A 23953-nucleotide genomic window follows, 5' to 3' on the forward strand; every position below is an offset into this window, starting at 1 on the left:
AAATGAATAAGAGTGTGCGAGGGGTTTTTGGAGGTAAGACAAAGATTTAACCAAACTGTGTTCCAATCAGGACTATAACCCAACCAGGAGAGTTCTCTCTCCCACACAGCTAATATCTTCAAGGACTTATATGAGCATTCAAGTAGTTGCTTATAGATCAAGGAGACTATGCCTTGAGTTTTTTCAGTGTTTTTGATCCACTTTAACAATGGGTGATCTTCTAAAATAGAATTCCAAGGCACCCCATATGCTTTCATTGCAGACCTTAACTTCAAATACATAAAAAAGGAGGTGCCTGGCAAGGAGTAGTCTGCTTGGATATCCTGAAATGTGCGGAGTCCACTACCATTGAATATATCACCAAATGTGGACACACCTTTTAAGGACCAGGGAGGGTAAATGAAAGGTTGATTACCAGATAATAGGCGGGTGTTGTTCCAAAGGGGAGACTGACTTGAAATTTTTTTAACATGACCTGTAATCTTTTCTGCGTTAAACCAAGCTTTTAAAGTAGTTGGAATAATATTTCCAAACTTCTGATGTAAACTTCTTGAGCCTATACCAGCAAAAGGCAGATCTTGAAGCCTATGGGGAAGAACACGGTCAGACTCAATACTCCTCCAGGGTACTTTGGAGTGAGTGTCCACCCAGACACGCATGGCCCTAATTTGGAAAGCAAGATAGTAAAGCATTAAGTTAGGAAGAGCAAGACCGCCATGCGGTTTGGCACGCTGTAGTACTGAAAAACTGACTCTAGGACGCTTACCACCCCAGATGAATTTAGAAATTAACGAATTTGTTTCTTTAAAAAAATTAGGGGGAGGGAAACAAGGGAGCATGAAAAATAAAAAGTTAACTCTAGGTAAAATGTTCATTTTAACCGTACTGATTCTAGCTTGCATTGACATTTTTAAGTTGTCCCACCTCTGTATATCCTGCTTAATTTTCTGACTGATTTCAGAGAAATTTATCTGAGTAACCCTAGACAGAGAGTCAACAATTTTAATACCAAGATAAGTACATGAATTGGAAAAAGCAAGGCCACTAGGTAAAGATATTGCCTTAGTAGTATTATTAAGTGCCATTAAGGATGATTTTTCCCAATTTATTTTGTAGCCAGACATAGTACTAAAGGAACTGAATAATTGCAAAACCTCTGGTAGAGAGGAATTTAAATCTGAGAGATAGAGCATAATATCATCAGCATACAATGAGATGTGATGATGGGAATTATTGATAGTTATAGGTGTTATTGTTTGGCTTTGTCTAAGAGCTTGTGCGAGAGGTTCTAATGAGAGTGCAAACAAAATTGGTGATAAGGGACAACCTTGCCGGCAACCCCTTTGAAGTGAAAAAGGTTGTGATTGACAGGAACCTGTTGTTACAGAAGCAGAAGGGCCTTTATATAACAGTTGTATAATATTTAGGAACTTGGGGCCAAATCCAAATCGCTCCAGAACGGCCCATAAATAGTCCCATTCAAGTCTGTCAAATGCTTTGAGAGCGTCCAAAGAAAAAATTGCAGAGGTAATATTACTAGTGCGGGCATGATCAATAATGTGTAACAATCGGCGCATGTTGTCGGATGCTAGACGGCCCTTCAAAAAGCCAGTCTGGTCATAGTGGATCAGATTGTCAATATATGGTTCCAAACGTAACACCAATGCTTTGGCCAGGATCTTAACGTCGGCTGATATCAAAGATATCGGACGATAACTAGAGCAACTTAGTGGATCTTTACCCTTTTTAAGCAACAAAGTAATTATGGCTACATTTTGATCTCTATGAAGTGTACCATGATCAATGGCATGATTCATGGACTTTAAAATTAGGGGACCAACAATGTCCCAGATAGCTAGATAGAACTCTGGAGGAATTCCATCAGGTCCAGGTGATTTACCTTTCTGCAACAGTTTAGCTGCATTGTGGAGTTCATCCAGTGTTAAAGGAGCATCTAGCAATTCTTGAGCAGATATTGGTAAAATTGGAAGATTCAAATGACTAAGAAAGTCGCTACATTTCCCTCTGTCAAGGGAAACCTCAGACGAATACAGCGTTGAATAAAATGATTTAAACTCATCATTAACAGCCTTTGGGTTAGTAGTAATTTCACCAGAGCTATTTTTAATTGCATTAATACTGGCTTTGGATTCGCACTCTTTGAGTTTCAATGCAAGCAATCTACTAGGCCTATCTGCATTATAGTAATATTTTTGTTTTGTTCTGTGAATAATAAACTCAGCTTTAGATAAAGACAGAGAAGTATATTTTGCTTTTAATAAAGAAAGCTCCCGATTAAGCTTATCAGAAAAAGCACGGGCCAGTTGGTGTTCTAAATCATGAATCTTTTTTTCTAAATCCTCAAACTGTTTTTTCCTAGATGTATTAACTTTGGAGGAGTATGAAATGCAGTTACCCCTTAAAAAACATTTTGTAACTTCCCACAGCATCTGTGGGTTATGACAGTGGGAATTAATTTCCAAAAAAATAATTAATTCTTGTCTAAGTTGATCTAAAAAGGAGGTGTCATATAATAGTGTATTATTAAAGCGCCATCTATTGACTTTAGAAAGTTTGACACCTATAGTAATATTGCAAGTAACCGGTGAATGATCTGATATCAAAATAGGCAAAATGTCAATAGTACTAATGTGTTGAACCAAAGAGGGATCAACCAAAATATAATCAATCCTAGAAAATGACTTGTGACGGGTAGAATAAAATGTATAGGCTTTAGCATTAACATTTTTGATACGCCATGGGTCTGTAAGATTAAGCTCTGCAATTAAAGTATTAAGAGCTACTGAAGATGGCGTTGCCACAGTGGAGTCCGTGGAGGAGCGGTCTAACTCAGGGTGGATGCAAGCATTGAAATCAGCACCTAGAATAATCTGATAATCATTGAAATTGATCAAGGTTCCAGAAATATTGTCCATAAATTGGTGGTCACAAACATTTGGTGCATATATAGATGTTAAGAGGACTTTAGTATGATTGATTCTAATGGCTGCATACACAAACCGGCCACTATCATCTTTCCCCATTGTGTCCAAAGACAAATTTAACGATCTCTTATGTAGAATCAAAACACCTTTAGATTTGTTAAGCGCACATGAACATGCCAACATCTTGTAATGTTTATTCTGAAAGCGGTGAACATCTCCGTCTTTTAAATGAGTTTCTTGAAGTAGAGCAATGGATACATCTTTCCGTCGCAAAAATTCCAAACAGCGAGCACGCTTTACCGGTGAGTTTAACCCCCGCACATTCCAACTCAGGATGTTAAAAGTAGACATATCATGTACAGGCAGAGAGACAGGTGGAGCATAAAAAAGCCTAGACCTCGAAAACCATTTAAAAAAAATCGAACATTAAAGTCAGTTGCTGCCATGAACAGAACACAAATGAACATAAACCAAACTATGTACAAACACTTTGCGAGCCGCAAGGATACAACAAATCCTCTGGCTAGCGTAAGACTGCAGTTTACAAGAGCCGTGACTGCTCAATTGCGGTGTTATCCCAACCACTACTTAGTAGAGATTCTTATAACTCAGTAACCAAGAAATGTCCAGAACATCTTGTGTGGCCAAAGAAAATATAAAAACAAGATAATAGTTCAGAAAAATAGAACAACTGGCTTACAAGAGCATATACATTACGCGCGCAGTATAGTTTTTCCTCTACTGAATAACGGATTGCTCCGTATCCATATCAACACAGCGGTCCAGTTGAGGAGGCAGTCCCACAGATGCTAAAGCGGTGTCGTTCCCAGACCGCAAAGACAGAAGATACTGCTCGGCCTCCATGGGCGACCGAAAAAAGTTTTGTCTCCCTGAGTGAGTAACCTTGAGTGTAGCGGGGAAGAGAAGAAATGACTGAATTCCGAGTGTATCCATCTTCTTCCGTACCTCAGTGAAAGCCTTCCTTTTCTTAGTTGTGTCAGCGCTGTAATCCGGAAAGAAATGAAGCGTTTCGCTGCCGAACTTGACCGGGTATACGGCCCTCGCCCCTTTGAGGATGGCTTGTCTATCGGTGTAGTCCAGCAGTTTAAATATGACCGTGCGAGGGCGGTTGGATGGCTTGTCAGAGTAGATGCGATGTGCACGTTCGATTTTGAGTTCTCTGTTCGCGAGAGAAGGTATCCATTTGGGCAGGTTCGCCTTTAAAAAGGCGATACAGTCATCTCCTTCAACACCTTCTCCGAGGCCGACCAACCGCACATTAGATCTTCTGCTGCGGTCTTCCATGTTAGCAATCTTTAACGTGACGTCGTCAACTTTAGATTTCAGATCACTGATCTGATCTCTATCTTTACGGACGGCAGTTTGAATGGAATCGCATCTGGATTGGAGCAGAGATACCGATTTCCCCATTTGCTCGATCTGTCCGGTCACAGCGGTGACTGCTTTATTGGTATTTTCAATCTCACGTTTCAGATCTAAAATCTGAGGCGTCAGCACATCATCTATGGCAGATTTGATAGCGGCAGTAACAATTCTGTCTAAATCAGACTGTTGTTCACTCAAGGCTTGTTTCACTCCGGCCAAGATGGCGGTATCCAATTCGGCTCGGGAGATAGTGGAGGACTCCCTGAATTTCTTCTTAATAGGAGAAGTTGTGTCCTCCCGAGTATGAACAAGTGTGGTCTGGGTCGACATTTTCGATGACTTGACGTAATTTAGCATTTAGTTGTCCTTCGGAGACCTGAAAATAAGCGAGTGGTGTGGAGAGCGTCCTTTTAAAGCTGCACCGCCATTAACGCGTCACGCCCTTCCTAAAATTTACATTTTTAATAAAATAAACATTTATAATATTTATTAGCAAAACTTGCTATATTAATATATTGCTAGCCCGTTACTCTCTTAAAAAAGTTAACCCGTTCTGCAAGTCAGTGGAGAACAGCAGCCTGTGGCTAATTTGGCTAATTTATTCACGTTAACATTAGTTGAGTTGATGAAAGGGGAAGCTCACCTGTTGTTTGCACCACAACGACGGCAATCACGAGAAAAAACTCCAATACACCTCCGATGCAGACGACATGACCACGAGACCACAAACTTGAAAATAAAACACAAAAGATGCCCTTAACAGCGGTGTTCAGTTTTACCTCAGTGTTTCATGTTCACTGTTTTTACGTCTGTCACTGAATTTAGGGGCCATCTATACAGTTACATACGACATTGATACATACATTTCTTACTTAAACACCATTTGAAGAGAATTACCTTACTAGCTATAAAGAGGCAGCGTTGAAAAGATATTGTGCTGCTCTGTGACTAACGTTAAGTTTGTCAACTTCGGCTTACTGACATTATTAGCTTACCAGTTCATGTTATCATCCTTACTATCCCTGCTGAAAAAAACAGCTAAAACTAGCCTAGGCTGGTTGGCTGGTCTTAGTTGGTTTATGCTGGAAGTAGCTGGTTTAAACTGGTCTCCCAGGCTGGTTTTAGCTGGTGGTTTCCCAGCTATGACCAGCTAAAACCAGCCAACCAGTCTAGGCTGTTTTTAGCAGTTTTTTCAGCAGGGATGGCAGTCATTCACAAGAAGAGGATCCAAAATACACCTCCAACGTTACAGACGACATCCAGACCAGAAACTTGAAAATAACAAACAAAAGAAGGGCTTGAAAATACTATTTAAAATCTCCACAGAAACAGTGGTATTGCCTAACGCCTCAGTATTTCACCTCAGTTCGCTGTTAAGTTTGACTAAGAGCTTGCAGACGAGCTAACTTGCATTAAAGGGCAGCAGAATATACAAACGTGTTTCTCAGTTTAAATAAAGTTTATTTTGACTAATATAGGTCACCTTAAATTATACTTACCAGTCCATGTTTTCACCGTTATGGCGGCGCCCTGGCTGTCAGTCAGAAAAAAAGGCTACCGACATGAAAAACACGATGAATATTGTTAAGTTTCCTGTTAACAAGTGAAACAGAAAATAATATACTAACCTTTTTGTCAAATTATTGGTGCAACATTTCTCTTTTGTCCTTTTGCCGCCATTGGTCAATTTTTCGTGGGCAAGTTCACTACTGTAAATTTACAGTAGTTTACTGTAAACGGATTTACAGTAGAGGAGAATTACAGTAGTCATCATATTTTCCTATAATCCTTTGCAGTTTACAGTAAAATACTGTATATACCTTTTACAGTATCGTACTGCTGATATTACAGTAAAATACTGTTCCAATTACAAAAATCGGTTACAGTGTAAGTGAAATTTAATGGTGAAATTTTTATCTAATTTCACCATGACTGCGAGATATAAAGGTCATAGAAAGTAGCCTTTTCATAATAGACAGCTTTATTTGTGAAACATTATGATACATTTCTGTAGGTCTGATTGATTTTAAATTGTATTTATGTCTGCATTGCCTATGAAATTCTAAACACTATTATCGCAATTTTGTCCTGCCTGTCGTCCACCAGGTTTATTCTCAAGTGTTTTCTAAACAAGATGAAGTTACATTCTCATAATGCTCCATTTCCTTCCTAAAAGAAAGTGTTATTTATTATTATGATTATTTTATTATTTTATTTATTTTTTTGCAGAAATTACATTTGTGAAAATTGAAAATTTTTCATGTAAAAATAATAAGATTTATCATGTAGACGTGACTGCTTTTCTTTGCTGTTCTGCAGGGAATAAATAATATAATACATAGTTCCAAATGATACATAAATGATTATCAATATTTTGTACAATAAAATCGAAGATTTTGCCAAAATAGTTTTACAAAAGGGTATAGTGAAGGCTTAGACAGGAAAAGCGATCTCTGCCTTTTGTTGCAAGAAGAGCAGGTGGAAGCTCAGGCTTGTTTCTTCTTATTGTCCCAACCATCGTCAGCTGTTTTTTAGGAGCTCCTGACCAAGGGCATGTGATGTAGAAAAAATGACCACAGGTGATAGTCTGTCCCTGAAGAAGATTTCATACCTAGCAGGTTTGCTGGGCGTGTATTGCTTGAAAGCACATCGTCCTCTGAAAGGAATCAGGCACTCATCTACAGTTATGTCTGGGCCAGGGTTGTACATCAGAGGGAGACACTCAACCCACAGATCCCAGACGTCACAGATTGCAACCAGCTCTCATCGACCTGCTCTTGTGTCCATGTTGTTGACAGTTGTCAATTTTTGACAGTATTTTAAATTTCTTCAGGGACATGCCTGCCTAAAAAAAGGAATGACCAGTTTCATCATCCCACAAACTTGTCAAGGGTTCATTGTGTGAGCGATAAACACCTGCGAGAAGAATCAAGCCAATTAAAGCTTCAATCTTTTTCCAGTCTACATCATTCCAGCAATCACCATACATTAGCTTGCTTTCCAAATTTGTAATCTCAATCAAGACATTCTGGACTGACACTGGAAAAAAATAATAAAAAGTAGACTTTATGTCCTCAACGTGAGAACATGAGTACCTAGTCGGTCCAGGTGTGAGTTTCATGATCCTTGCTGCTGAAGCTCTTCCTGGCCTCTGAGGATGTGGAATAGAATTCCAGGTAATATTTCCATTTTTTGACAGATGGATTTTTATCTGCATGGCCTTCTTCCTCATACTCCTCCTCTTCAGACTTCTGGAAATCAGTTTCATCTTGTGTGTCAGTAGTAAAATCCTCAGGATTATCTGGTTCGGTGTTCTCCGGGCCTTCTTCGCTGTCATTTTGATTCAGTATGAAATCCAGGGTCTCCTCAAGACTGTACCTTTTGGCCATGGTGCGGCCACAGAATGAGCTGTGTGCAGGGCCCAGACTGCCACTTTTATACACTAACTGTGGGATCTTTTCAAAATACTGCTGCAGCTCTTTCATCTAACAGTCAGCTTTCTCAGAGTGCAAAAGGTTAGCTGTCTTTCATTGCATTTATAGCTCCTTGTAGCTTCTTGCGAATCTTGTCAATAATAATTTAGTCAATCGTGTCACATACCTTCTATGTAGATATCAGAGAACAATTTAAAATATTCTCTCAATGCATTCTATGGCACCTTTAAGATGACAATAATTATCAGAAAAAAATAATAATACAAATCTCAATCAGCTCTAGTTCAGTAGTCAGTGCGCTAGTGAGGGAGTCAGAGTGATAGTTAATGGACGTAAATGATCTGATTAGACAAACAATCAAAACTTTAACTTACTATTCAGGTATTTAATGATTAGTATATTACATTTAGTATATTACATAAATTATTATAGTATATTACGTTAACCCTTCTAAATGCTGTTGTATTTTAAGATTGTCCTTACAACAACAACAAAACATTTGCTATTGTTTGTCAAAGTTGTCATTACACATGTTTGAGTTTGTTTTCGTCGCATTGACATTGTTTTGAGCAGCAGGTCTCTCAGCGAGCGGCGATTCGAAACAGTGAATCATTTTTGAATCAACCGACTCAATTGACTCGGAGTTTGTCATTCGTGTTTCTGATCTGAATCTCTAACAGAGAGAGAAAATAGGTGCTGTGTGGATGCGCTTTAAAGGAGAACTCCGGTGTGATATTGACCTAAAGTGTGTTGAATCATGATACCGAGTGTGAACGTACCTTGCATCTCATCTCGGTTTGTGTCCTGCAGTCTGAAATCTGGGGTCAGTTAGCTGATGCTAACAACAGGTTGTCAATGAGAGTCAATAGGGCATCGGACTAGCCATGTAAATAAATCACTGTTTTACACCATTTACGAGGCACAAAGTAGCTCCACACTTCATTGGTAGACTTCCAAGGGCCCTGACATTTAAAACGAGACATTGAGAACTCAGAAAAAGCACTGGTAGTTTATTTACAAGAAAATTTATACAGATATTCCCCTTACGAAATTTACCGTTTGCTGCCATCTTGAATTTAGTCAAGATGCGCACGAAGGAAACTACAACCTGATAAGTTGATAATCTGATAAGTTCGTTCCTGCTCGCCACTCGACTTATCGTGACTAAATTCAAGATGGCGGCGACCGGTAAATTTCGTAAGGGGAATGCCTCATGTGTTGTCAAGATGAATTCATCTGTTCCCAGGTCGTTCGGATTTGTTTATCAAATTGTTATATTTTTACAGATTTTTAAAATTCCTTTTATTGTATATTGCTGCAGTTATGATTTTTTAAAATAATTGTATACTGTTGCAGTTATAAATTGTGTTGTTGCAGAAATGTTAACTTTTGGAGTAATTTGTATATTTGAATATTGTTGCAGTTATTATATTGTTGTAGTTTTAAACAAAGAAAATAAGTAAATTTCAGTTATGCTATATTGATATTCTTGCATTTTGAGATGTTATACTCTTGCAGATGAATAAATTATTAAAACACTGTTTTATGGCTGATTATTTAAGTTAAAGCAGTGTTCAAAATGGATAATTTCATGTTTTTTACATAACTTTCCACAATATTTAAGTAAAGTTCCTTATTCAATATTAAAAGCTCAAGAAAATACAGAAAATCTTATGTAAAATGACAGAAAAATACATAAGATTATTAAGCCTGTTATTTTACGTTTTTTTTCCGGCACCCCAGCTGCCGGAATTTTACCGTTTTTTTTTTTACGGGATTTTTTTTACAGTGTAGTTGGGTTTAGTAAATGCATATATTTTGTTTATTTTATTTAATGAATGGTTTATGGTTAAAAAAAAAGACAGAGACACAATTGCTGCAAAAAGGCTTTATTTGCAACAGGACGTTAGAAAAACAAAAAGAAGAATGCAAGAAATAAAACACAATATAGCTGTCATTTATTAAGTGAAAATACAAAATAGAGGCGATAGAGAACAAAAATAAAAAAATAACGTGTAACCATACTTTCACCTTGTGTGGCAAGTGAAAAAAAGCATGAGACATATCAGGGAGGCTTCTGAGTTTAAATTAAAATCAGTGTGGGGCTCACAGTTTTGGGAAGTCTGAAATGAGGAGCCCTTTCCAATTACGATTAACATTTTCTTTGTTGAACGATAAAAGGACACTTTGGATCAGTGCCCGACTAAAATCTGTCTCGATGTGATGTACTTGGACTGAGGTCAATTTGCTGACACTGTGCACAAATTCCAGCAGCACATTTAGCACATTGTGTTCATTTGTCAGCAGCTCTGTAACTGTAAGTGGAGGTTTGTTTGAACCATCTCCTGGGAGAACAAGAGCGTAGTATAACAGTGTTTTATCTTACCCAAGGAGACCCACCCCCAGCACTATAAACCGGTCTGGGTCTGTATGGCCAAATCTCACTTAAAATAAGACAACTCCTTATGGTCCATAATCAAACTAAAAATATTGTACAAACTTAAATTTTCTGTAAAGTTTTTTTGCAACGATTTGTATTGTTAAACAATACTATACAAATAAACTTTAATGGAATTGAATTGTAAGTAAATCGGTTTGCAGTAACTGAAATCTAATATAGATATCTTAATAAATCTTAATATAGATAAAGATAACTTGTTTATATTATAATCACATTTTAGAACAGACTATTATACTGTTTGCTGATTTTAATAAAGATACTCAGTAAAAATGTAAATCACATTAACATTTGAAAATACATTATTTAAACCATTTTAATTAAAGACTTTTTTTATTCAGACAGTCAAAATCAACTGTACAAAACCCCAGCCAATGTAATAATTTACAGTCATTGACCTTTAATAAAAAAATATGTTGATGTAAAAATTAAGATGTAATAAGGTGAATACATTGTTATAAGGATTCCATTTCCGTTCATAATAGTTAAATCTCTCTTCTTGGTTGAGAATATCACAAATGTTACGATGTACATATAAATTTGGACTTTTGATAGATCTACAGTTGATCTCTTCAATTTATCCCAGGTATAGATACAGCTGTACCATTTTATACTTTTGTAATCTAAAATTATATTGATTTTAGCGAACAAGACTTTTATTTTGTTCTGGAGATGTGACGTCATCAGGCTGCGGCGCGCTCCTGCATCTGGATTCAAACTGGGGGAGGTCCAAGATGGCGCTCTGATCGGTCACGTTTTGATGAGCTCCGCAAACTCAAGTGTTTAATTTGTCAGGGAATGCAGTTTGAAAGTTTAAATTAATAATTTATACCAGATTGAATTTAATTTCGCGTTGCTTTGACTGACAGAATGGGAAAATCTGAGAAAAGAAAGAACCGAAATGGTGTTAAAACCGCCGCTAATGCTGCTAATGCTACCCAAACGGCTAATGAATCGGCTAATCAAGTCTACAAAGATCCACTGGCTGAGAATATGCACGACTACTTGAGCCAAGATACTGAATCCGTTGAATTCGAGATGTGTGAGGAAGAATTCCCCTCTCTCTATCCTTCTCTTCCTGAAACCCCTCTTAAATCCCCTGCCGCTAAACAACGCAAAACCGAGGTTGGTGATACATCTGCTATCCTCTCGCAACTTGGTGAGCTCTCGAGGCTTATTAATGATCGCTCAGATGCTCTGGAGAAGATGGTAGGGGAAAATTCACGTGGAATCACTAGTATGAAAGAATCGATCAATGAAAACACCAAGCAGATTTCTGGAATAAAAGATGTTATTGACTTCATGAGTGCCGAGGTTAAAGATTTAAAAGTTAAACTTGGCGTGACGGAGTCATTAGCTAAAAGTGTTGAACTCAGCTCGCGTCAACAGGATGAGCGACTTCTTCACCTCGAAGCTTATTCCCGTCGTTGGAATCTGAGAGTTCACGGGATACCTGAAGGTGAAAGAGAGGACGTCAGAGGAAAGATCATCGATGTATGCCAGCAGCTTCTACCAGATGCCAAGGATAAAGTCTCAGGTGCCGTGGACATCGTGCATCGTCTGGGTCGCAAGCGGCTGACCGACAACAAACCAAGAGCCATCATCGTCCAGTTTACTTCCCGTTTTCAGCGCGACGCAGTCTGGCGTGCTGCCAAGGACTCGATCTTTCTGAGAAATAATAATCTGAAAATTTCGGAGGATCTGTCGCCTGCAGACAGGGAGCGACGAAACAAGCTATGGCCTGCGGTGGAAAAAGCGAGGAAAGAAAACAAACGGGCAAATTTTGTGGGCGGAAGAGCATTCGTGGAGGGAGTTGAAATATTCCCTCCTGTCTAATATGTGTACTTTTATTTACTTTTTACGGTTTGCTGACTTGTTTAACAGTTCCATCTTTAGGACTGGTTGGCGTTGACTTCACCTGCGGTTCTTCCTAAGACACTTGGGACATCTATGGTGGCTACACGCTTACTATGTAAGATATTTAATGCAGCGCATTTTCATATGGTTCAAAGAATTCTATCCTACAAATTGTTTTAGTATGTAAAGAAAATATTGAGACGTTCTTTGTCTCAGTTATACCCTGTTTTGGGGTTTGTATAACTTTGTTTAAACGATCTGGTATTACACTTCTAATAGTTTGCTCAAATTTTGTTATAAGTAGAACGCAATATGCCTTTCATACTGCATTTAAGCATTTTTTTCTTTGCTGTCAGAGTTGCGGTTCTCATTCCTAGGCTATTTTTGACTAGTTAAAGTTCTATACAATAAGACATCTATTTTGCTCACTTAGGTCTATTTTTTCTTCTTCTTTCTTTTATGTCTTTATCTATTGTTTCTTTAAATGCCAGAGGGCTAAGAAATCTTACTAAACGAAAAGCTATTTTTTTATATCTCAAACAATTCAAATGTGATTTTTGTTTCCTGCAAGAGAGTCATTCATCTGTAGAGGACTTAAATTTCTGGAGATCACAGTGGGGCCTGGACTTATGGATGTCTCATGGCACGACACATTCAGCAGGTGTATGCATATTAAAAAATAATTTTAAAGGGAAGATCTTACTCCATAAAAGTGATTTAAGTGGCAAAAAAAAAAAAAAAAAAAAAAAAAAAAAAAATCTGGATTCAAACTGAAGAAAGGTGTGTGCTTTTAACAACTGAAAGTGTTTAAATCAGTACAACTCGTTTAGAGAATTGCATATACAACTGGGAAATGAATTGTTAGCCACTGTAATGCTTTATTTAGAGACACTGTAGTCCCTATAGTGAATCATTGTTCCTAAAGAATTCGGTCACTGTCAGTATAGTGTTAATAGAAACGGATCTTTTTGAAAATGCTAATCAACTGAATCAATCGATTCACAAAATGATTCACTGTTTTGAATCACTCGAATTGTTGCACACTGTCGACATCTGCTGCTCAAAACACTGGAAATGCAAGTAGAGCAACAAACACGTGTAATAACAACGACTACAAACAATAGGTTGCTTTCAATCACGTGGTTCTGAGGACGCGCGAAATGCAGCTGGAGGGCAGTAGTGATGGGAAGTTCGGATCATTTTACCGACTCGGATCTTTGAGTCTCGTTCAGCAAAATGAACGAATCTTTTTTCGAGTCATTTCGTTCATTTCGTTCATTTTACCAAAATATAATTAAAAAGCTATGTTTTACTTCCATAACACATGTAATGCTCATACACGTTTATATAACGTTGATCACACTACAAACAAGACAAAACTATAAGCTATTAGAAACAAAAGATTTATGCATTGTTTACCTGGGTCTTCATGATTAGCTCCCTCACTTCTATCTGTCCAGGTTTGAGTCGTTCGTTCATTACGTGACAAACCCATATAAGCTTAACTAACGCAGTCTGAGCCGGAAAAAGAATTGATTAGTTCATCTCTCGAGTCTTTCGGGTTTGAGTCGTTCGTTCATCACGTGACAGCCCCATACGCTTAACCTATGCTGCTGGAGCCGGAAACAGAATTGATTAGTTCATCTCTCGAGTCTTTCGGGTCCGAGTCGTTCGTTCATCACGTGTAGGGTGACCACCCGTCCCGCGTAGCGCGTGCGCGTACAGCGTTTGAAGCCCCATTCATGCGTCCCGCAAATTGAGACCGTGTCACGCATAATCGATGCTTGCTCACAAAAAAAGTTGGTCACGCTATATCTTCGAGCCCCAGGCAGCCAAACGAACATTACTTGACAGTTCAGCAAGGTACTGTTGCCACACCCACCCCTCACTTGAACTGCTGACTAGGTTGTTGTCAACTTTTTCGTTGTTGTCATGACAGCGCTTTCACGTGCATACCAGACACACTGGGAAGGAACTTTTAGATGCGCATTTATAATTCGAAAAATGGAGAAAGAGACTGAGTCTGAGGCACCGCCATCATCAATTAAAAATAGAAGGTGTGGGTACACAAAAGACTGGGAAAATGAATATTAATTGAATGAATTCCTGCTCCTGCAATTACTAACATGCAAGTTCACATCATTCCTCCCCCTTCTCGTTCTGTGAACCTCTGGAGTTGTGAGTTAAAACTGTTCCTGTGGTGTTGAGCAACTACAATTTCTGTTAAACCCATAATTTTATATTCTAATTTATTTAAAGTGAATAAATTTTAATGAAAAATAAATTAAATTAAATAGCTAAAGTATTTTTTTTCTGTGACAAAAAAAAAAAAAAAAGTAAAATAAAGTAAGCAAAGGCACTTCAGTCCATAAGGCAGGTCAAAGTTGTTCACATACATAATATTGACCTCAATCTTCATATATTCTTAAAATAAAGTTACATGGAAGCTTAGCAAGTTACAATGACAAATATTTTGAGACATCTTCACATAGAGAGTAAATGTGGTCACTGGAGTCTTTCAGAAGTTTCAAAGAAGCAAAGTATTCCCTCAGTTTTAAACACCATTGGGGATGGATTTTTGTTTTGCCATACATAGCTAAAGTAAATCGTAAGTGGAAGTGCATCTGTCAATTCATTGAATGTTCAAAATATTATGAATCTTTATTTAGAAAAAAAAATTCACATTGGTTGGCCTATTCATGAGCATACATCAGCAATTACACATGTTTAGGGGAATAGGGCATTATTAATATACCATTTAAGGTGGTATGTGCTAGAAATGGGTAAACCACTATCAGTAAGTCTGCCCGTGGGTTGGGGGGCACCGCCACGCCAGGCAGTGTCCCACATTGTCCCTCAGAAACATACCCCTTGTCCCCCCTTGGGCTTATTAGCAGGTGGTCACCCTAATCACGTGACAGCCCCATACGCTTAATATGCTGCTGGAGCCGGAAACAGAATTGATTAGTTCATCTCTCGAGTCTTCGGGTTTGAGTCCTTCGTTCATAGTTGCGCAATTGCGCATGCGCGACTGAACGAATCACTCCCCGAGACGACTCGTTCTTCTCGAGTCACATAAAGATTCGTTCAAAATGAACGAATCGTTCAAGAACGACCCATCACTAGAGGGCAGTAAGTTATTTTTCTCCATAGGAATCACTAGCAGAAACTCGAAATACCTATGTTTTAAGTTGTTTATGGAAATTGGTCAAACCTAGAAATTTAATTTCTTATCGTGTATGAATACTGTTCATATGGAGGAAAACTCAAAAAATTGACTGAAAGACGCAGATAAAAGTGGCTTGTAGCTTCGCAAATTTTCGTTTGCTGTTTTGGCACAGACCTCTCGTGGGGGCGGGCTTAACAGCGATCTACTCTGATTGGCTAATGAGCTTTTGATGGACAGTTGCTCTCTGACCTTGAAGCACAGACGGACGGTGACGTCAGTGGCGCGCATATTGGAAAGTTGTTGCGGTGTGCAATACGTCGTGCTTTGTTTATTTTAAGTATTAAAGTATGGCGAGTTTTTAATGCCTTTTCAGAAGAAGACGAAGGCGCAGTCTACCTTTCCGTCGCTGTCAGTCCGTGTAATAAAGTCTATTTCATGTATGATGATGATGATGATGATGTGATAATGATATTTCATGTTCTGTTCTGTTATGTTTTGCATTAAGTCCGATGCTTCTTTTTCTTTTTGTAATTATGAGAAGACACATTTTATCATGTCTTTTAAAATGCGTAGGTCTATGTTAAATTCTCTTAATTATAACATTTCTAGCACGTTTTTAAAAACATTTATTTGAGCAATAATATACATGTAGACCATTAACATGTAACACGATTTCAAGTCAATAATAGAATCCATTAAAGAGCAAAACAAATAGTAATGATAATTTAAATCGTTTTTCCCCAGTCAAAAAGTAGCCTAAATTATGTCAGTGATTCTCATTTTTAAAGAGCATCTAAAATTATTTTATTTTGATCTGCAGTATAATAAAAAACAAATAAAATGTATTATGAAGACTATTAAATGAACTTTATGCTAGCCTAACGAATTTTCTTCATAACAAATAGCCTACTTCAAAACGAAGCTTACATAAATTCATAAATCACGAATATGATGAAATAAAATTATTTGTTCATGCATCAATCCATTAAAGAACAAAATAATAATAATAATAATAATAATAATAATAATAATAATAATAATAATAAAACTAAATTCTTGAAATTCGTCTGCTGTGTATCCAAATCCAAAATATAAGGATACTAGCAACCTCCTTTTAAGAAGTTAAAAATTAAGGAATTAGCCTGTATTCAATAGATGGGGCAATAAGTTTTTTTTAACTTGTGTTAGACTGCCGATCGAAATAAAATAATACTTGATCATCTTTAAAAATGAGAGAATCACTGACATAGCCTAATTTAGGCTATTGACTGCATAAAAAAAGAAACTATTTAAATTTGCAGCGTAAACTTATGAATTGAAAAAGCCAAGAAATAAATCACAACAATAGAGATTTTTCCTATCAAGAAAAACGTTTGATAAAATTACAAAATTAATGCTGAATGATATATGACAGGGAACACTTCTCCGCTATAGCTGCACTTGGTATCAGTGACAAATATTAAATATTTAAAAAATCTTTGTGAAAACGAATGGCAATGACTGGTTATTGGATTCTAAGATTATTATCTTTAGACACAGTCTGACACTTTTTTTTGCCATGAACAGACCCAGACCTACTGGGCACGATCCGTCATCAAGACCAAATTCCATTCATGACAGTCCTGTAGCGTGTCGGCTTTAGTTTCACGAATTGGGACGCTAATCAGCCATTTTAACTGAAAGATGAAGGCGGTGATATTGATGTTGTCCACTAGATGGAGCCACATGATAAGGAATCTTCTAGGCCTAATAGTTTTCGAGTTCCCTTCGATCAGTGGGACTGACAGCTCGACATCAATTTTTCCCAGTGAACTCATCTGGCCACAGCACACATTTCCACTGTCTCTTTGACTATCTGAGATGAGCTCTGGCCCAGTGAACCAGCAGCATCACTTGATATATAGCTTTCTGATGAGCCAAACCTGAAAACCTTACCTACAGTATTACTAATTTACCCTGCTCACAAACTGTTCCAAAACAGCTTATTTGGATATTCTATAACTCTTTTTTATTTTGCCTCTGTCCCAACTTTTTTTTTGTGTGGTGTAGCCATCAAAATCAAAATTTGTTTATATTTACAAAATATATTTAAGTTGGTCAATGAAACTTTGAAAATCTTTTCTTTGTACTTTTGTCAATTAAATAAAAGTTAAAGAGAATTATCAAATTTACAGATTCCTGATTTGTTTTGCATTTTACAATTTGTTATTAAATGGTTAAACATTTATCTGAAACATTACGTATTGTTCTTGTGATTTTTATTCATGCTGGAAAATGTATTAATTATTTAAAAAACATTGTGTCTATTTTGTATTTTTTAGTTATCAAAATAATTGGATAATAATATGAAAGTGTGGTTTGATTTTTATTCTTAAGATTTTTTTCTATTGATCTAGTATTCTGACAATCCAAAATTTATGATTTCATTCTTAGCTTTATTCCATGTGCAAGGAGAGTACGAACAGTGCCTTCAGGTGATGAGATTTTAAAAACAAAAACAATAACTTTATTGTTTCACAGAAGAAAGAAAATAACAATAGGACTGAAATGAAATTAAAATGATTAGCCTATAGTGATTACTTGGTTTTGAAGTTCTTGATTTTCGTTAACTATCCCTTTAAGTAAAATGCAAATACATTCCTTTAAATAAAATAAAACACAAGGCTATAGAGCAGGGCTATTCAATTAGATTCATATAAGGGCCGGATTATCGACCCAAAATTTTGAAGGGGGCCAAGAGGGTGGGATTATACAATTAAATTGAAATGCATATTCAGTAAAATGAACTAATATTACCAACATCAATAAAAGGTTAACATTAGTGCTGTCTGTTTAATTGCTTCTTTTTTTCTTTTCTTTTTTTTTTTTTACCAAGGAGCCTATTATTAATGAAGCATTGATATCAATACTGCTACTGGTGTCTATATTAAATGCATTTTCTCTCAGTTTTATCTATTAATTATTGCCATTCAAAATATAGGCTATATCTGAAATATTTAACTTATTATTTAAATGATTTTATAACAATGTTCACATAAACTATACGTTAAATATGCATAAACTATACAGATTATTATTGCATATAGCCTACTGGTTATAATTGTGATTTGATGTATTTTTAATTTTAAGTGTTTGTTTACCACAAAGTATATTTTGGTTATCAAAATAACATTCGAATTAGATCATAAGAGCTTTAAAGTAGGTCTACTAGAAATAGTGGTGCGAAATGCTTGAAATTAATCTAAAAGTGCTTAAATCTCTCTCTCTCAAAAGGTAATACAAACCCTGAAATGAACATTATTTCTACCACAACACCATGGTTAAGTTGGCGTTACTTTTGGTTTTCTGACATGCGTTAGCGCTGTTTATAACAGAATTCTGAGCAGAATTTGAATGATTCTCAATAAATCTGGCAGCAACCTTATTCATTCTGGGTGAATTCAAACACTTCTCACTGAATTTCGCAGCACTGTGCAGTTACAGTGTCGCGAAATCAACTTTGGTTCTCGAATAAGGCCGTTCTGAGCTCAGACAAGTGTGCTTGCGTTGCTGTCCGAACTGATAAACCGCTCAAACGTAGCGCGGTTTTATTTAGCTTTCGTTTCGTTTGCCGTTTTATGTGTCATATAAAACAGAAATGTCAGCGCTTATGAGTTGAACAACACGGTAATCGCGCCAGTGCGACCGCTCATAATTCAGTCGCACCGGCAGAAAAAACCTCTCAGTCTGGAGCCCTGCAAGCGCTTGTCAACTCTGACGTTTATTGATGTTGCGGTCTCAGGTAGATATAGTTGTTGTTCTTGGCTCTCTTGCTTTTCTTTTTCGGCTGGCCGGGCCAGTGTTGCCATCTTGTGGACAAACTTATTACTGCAAAAGCAATTCAAGCCAGCTGCGCGTACTTCTCCCTCGGGCCAGATGAAGATGATTGGCGGGCCGGATTGGGCCCGCGGGCCGCCAATTGAATAGCCCTGCTATAGAGTCTGGGAACGTGACGTCAGCAACGCAATGCATGTTGGGAATTTAGGTAACGGAGCTGCGGTGAACACTGTGTTTGATTGTGATCATGAAGTTTTAGTCTACTTTATTCTGCATAAATAATAATTTTTGGTGAACTATTGTTGTGTTGTTAATTGCCACAGTCTCACCGATTACCAGCATGTACGCCGACTGTCAAATGTTTGATTTTCCAGCTTTCCAGCTTGGACAATCACCTTGGATCCCAAGTGTCCGAGTTAACAAAACGGCGTTGCATGGCGTGGGTACAAGCAGTTAGACGGAAAAGCATTAGTTGACTAATATGTGCCCCAGCGTTGTTATGAAACCATGAATTAAGAAATTAATGCTGTCAAATCAGTTGCTCTCAAGGAATGTCATCCAACATAAACTTTTCTGTGTAAATATGTTCATGTATTGCGTGTATTTATATGTATATACACATGTACATATATAAAATTTAAATTATTTATATATACACTAGTTAACATTTGAAGTGGATCGAAAGCTTTCATCAAAGTTGTCATAATAAAATCATGTCTTAGGACTTTAACTTTTTTGATCCACTTCGAATGTTGACTACTAATATATGTATATATATAGATATAGATATAGATATAACATGTATAAAATATACACATGTATGTGTACTTATACATAGACAAACAATGTTTTACAGCCTTTAGTTATGCCGCGTTTCAGGCAACCCGTTACCCGTGTTTTTCCAGCCTTCTACCGGTGAAAGTGCACTGGAGCGGCAGTCAAACCTGTGATTTCCCATCTGTGAACTCGTACTAACGTTAGATCAACGTACTCCCAGTTCCGAGCTCTGATATACGGTGCGTTGTTTATGCAAGTGGTACATGGTGGGAAAATAGTCTTTAGGACAATATAACGCTGCATTCAAATTAATAATAATAAATGCGCTCAGACAGTTTGACACGACTTGCCTGGAACGCGTGACTGGTGGTTTGAAGTCGTGATTTATGGGCTTTAAAATCTGCCTGGAACGCAGCATTAAACATGCATTATCTGTTTTGCATATTGCATACCACGTTGCAGCAATAAATTGAAAAAACACGAACATTTCTATATCCCTTTATTTGTGGATAACACACTGATGTAAATGTGCACAGTTCACAGTAACATAGGAATCAACTAAATTGAAAAGTTCAGTTCCACTACTACTATAGTGCAAACACAACAGGTGTAAGATGTAACAGTGCTGTAAACTTTAAGTCTCAAGAACACAGGTAACAATGCAGTAGGTAAAACGGCAAATAACACTACAAACAAAGTAGGAAACCCCATCTGGGAATGTTACGTGCGTTAAGGCGGTAACTCATTTAGATCGTCCACCACTCTTTATGCTCGTAAGGATCGAGCCGTTGATTATTTTTAGTTTTTCTAAATACCTCAGCTTTGACACTTCATTAAGCTTTTCTCGGTATGGAAGATTTAGCTTTTCCTCGGATCTGTGCATTGTTTTTTTTTTCTTTTTAATAGTAGCCTACTATCTTGTAATACTGACGGCTGACGACGTTACATAAAACATGGCGGCAACTACCCATAATTCTACGCGCAGTGACGTAGTTGGCCAAGCTCTATTGGATTTGACTGAGTGTGACGGTGCTCTGAAAAGTGCAAAGACATACTAGCTGAATTAGAGACGGTAAATGTGGCTTTTTTATAGAAATAAAATAAATGTAGTTCAGTTGAACATGGGAGGCTACAGATCTGAGGGAGCGCAGTGAGTCTGTTCCAAGCAGCTCTGAGCCGCAGGAGTGATATGTGACGAGAATGATGCGAAATGACTGGTGGCGAATCCAAAAGCAAGATAACTATTGTTAATAAACCTTTAATTTCTTCATTTAAAATAAATGAGCTGGTCTTTATCGTTGCTGTGTTTTCATTAAAAAATAACGTTAACCCATAAATCAAGCATTCGTTTAAAAAAAGGGAAACCTTATTTATTTTGGGGTAGATCTGCTTCCTTATCCGACTATGTATGTACACTATGTATTGAGTGTATATTGAATATTGACAGTAAAGTACAGTAGGTGTTTCAGTAAATACACAGGCAAACATAAAAATGAAACATAATTCAGTTAATAATCATGAAAAGTGCTATGGTACATAGTAGAATAGTATTCTAAGGGGTAATGTGCTTTATAAAAACTGTTTTTGCAAAGAAACAGAAGGACACTTTTAGGGGGAAAAAAGTGGGGAAAAAGGGGGAAAAGGGGCTATGTGACTCCCTTCGGTTATAATTCAATAACTTTCAATTAGAAACTGTTATATGAAAAAATCTTTTTGTGGTATATCCTGAGACCTAGTGGAATCAAACAAAACAATTTGCAAAGAACAGAGACACCTAAATCCTGAGTAACAGACTTTCAAAAAAAACTTTTGAAAAAAAAAAAAATCAAAAAGCGCCTATGTTTTTTTAGTTTTTATTGTAATTTTTGAAACCTATATAATGTTATTTATAAAGAATTACACTGATATTATGTAGTTTAAATGGTTTTCTATACAATGAAACCATTTTTTAAAATTTCCTCCATTGTATGTGTATAGGGGAACCATTTGAATTTAGGTAGGCCAAATGCAGGCGGAAATCCCCCAAATAGCTGCAGAGCTTTTAAGGTGACCTATATTAGTTGAAATAAACTTTATTTAAACTGAGAAACAGGTTTGTATATTCTGCTGCCCTTTAATGCAAGTTAGCTCGTCTGCAAGCCCTTAGTCAAACTTAACAGCGAACTGAGGTGAAATACTGAGGCGTTAGGCAACACCACTGTTTCTGTGGAGATTTTAAACAGTATTTTCAAGCCCTTCTTTTGTTTGTTATTTTCAAGTTTCTGGTCTGGATGTCGTCTGTAACGTTGGAGGTGTATTTTGGATCCTCTTCTTGTGAATGACTGCCATCCCTGCTGAAAAAAAATAGCTAAAAACAGCCTAGACTGGTTGGCTGGTTTTAGCTGGTCATAGCTGGGAAACCACCAGCTAAAACCAGCCTGACCAGCCTGGGAGACCAGCTTAAACCAGCTACTTCCAGCTTAAACCAGCTAAGACCAGCCAACCAGCCTAGGCTGGTTTTAGCTGTTTTTTTCAGCAGGGATAGTAAGGATGATAACATGAACTGGTAAGCTAATAATGTCAGTAAGCCAAAGTTGACAAACTTAACATTAGTCACAGAGCAGCACAATATCTTTTCAACGCTGCCTCTTTATAGCTAGTAAGGTAATTCTCTTCAAATGGTGTTTAAGTAAGAAATGTATGAATCAATGTCGTATGTAACTTTATAGATGGCCCCTAAATTCAGTGACAGACATAAAAACAGTGAACATGAAACACTGAGGTAAAACTGAACAGCGCTGTTAAGGGCATCTTTTGTGTTTTATTTTCAAGTTTGTGGTCTCGTGGTCATGTCGTCTGCATCGGAGGTGTATTGGAGTTTTTTCTGGTGATCGCCGTCGTTGTGGTGCAAACAACAGGTGAGCTTCCCCTTTCATCAACTCAACTAATGTTAACGTGAATAAATTAGCCAAATTAGCCACAGGCTGCTGTTCTCCACTGACTCGCAGAACAGGTTAACTTTTTAAAGAGAGTAACGGGCTAGCAATATATTAATATAGCAAGTTTTGCTAATAAATATTATAAATGTTTATTTTATTAAAAATGTAAATTTTATTACTGTACAGTAGTTGTCTTTTCTGATCATAAACTAAAGTAAGACTAAAAGGGTGTTGTGACACTGTCTGTTACAGGAGATTTCTCCAAGCACAAACTGTATGCTGACCATCAGGAGCAGAATCATCTTACAGCCAGCTGTCCATTTTACAGAATCAGGAAACCCAAAACATATTTTGTTTTACATTGCATTAACATTTATGCGTTTTTCAGATGCTTTTATCATAAGCAAGTTATATTGTATTTAAAGTACACATTTGTAAGGTATTTATTTCCTGGGAATGTTTTTTATTACCATGTCTTGTCACATCAAGATCGAGTTTGCATGTGCATTAAAATTATTTCTATTAAACCAGCATTTGAACAGCAAAATGCAGCTGCTTCAGGTATCTTTAACTTACTGTAACCTTTAAATTCATAATTATATTAATATATAAATCATAATTAAATTATATATGCACAGACTTTCTAGGAAACACACGTTTAGAAAGTTTATATGAACAGATTGGTTAGCATTTAGCATGGTCTGTGGCAGACTTTACTAAGTGTCAGGGCAACAAAATTCAATAAACAAGAATGTAATATCAAGTGATTTAAATCATGAAGAAAATATTGTCTTTTTGCTCCATTTAGTAAAAACGGTTCTAAACAAAGCCATGTCGTGCATTTCTGCACACAGCAGTGTTTCATTACTGAATGAATTTACCTTTTTTAAACACCTTGAATCAGTGACTTACTGGCCCATTCATAAAATTCTTTATAAAAAATTTCAATAAAAAGTTTCTTCAGTTTTTTTCTTACTACAGCATTCATATGTAGTATATGCTTTTTTTTTTTTAAATGCATACAGCATCAAGTTCGACAGCTGAGGCAAATTCTATAAACACTGCTTTCAAATAATATTTTTTTCTTGTGCAGGTTCGTTCAGACAGTCAATCTTTGTGGCAGCAAATGCATTGACAGTCACAGATCAGATGGACTTCTGGAAAGAGGGTGCAAAGAACAAGCATCAGCCTGA

This window comes from Garra rufa, chromosome 4, assembly GCF_049309525.1.
Source record: "Garra rufa chromosome 4, GarRuf1.0, whole genome shotgun sequence".
NCBI classification, from domain to species: Eukaryota; Metazoa; Chordata; class Actinopteri; order Cypriniformes; family Cyprinidae; genus Garra; species Garra rufa.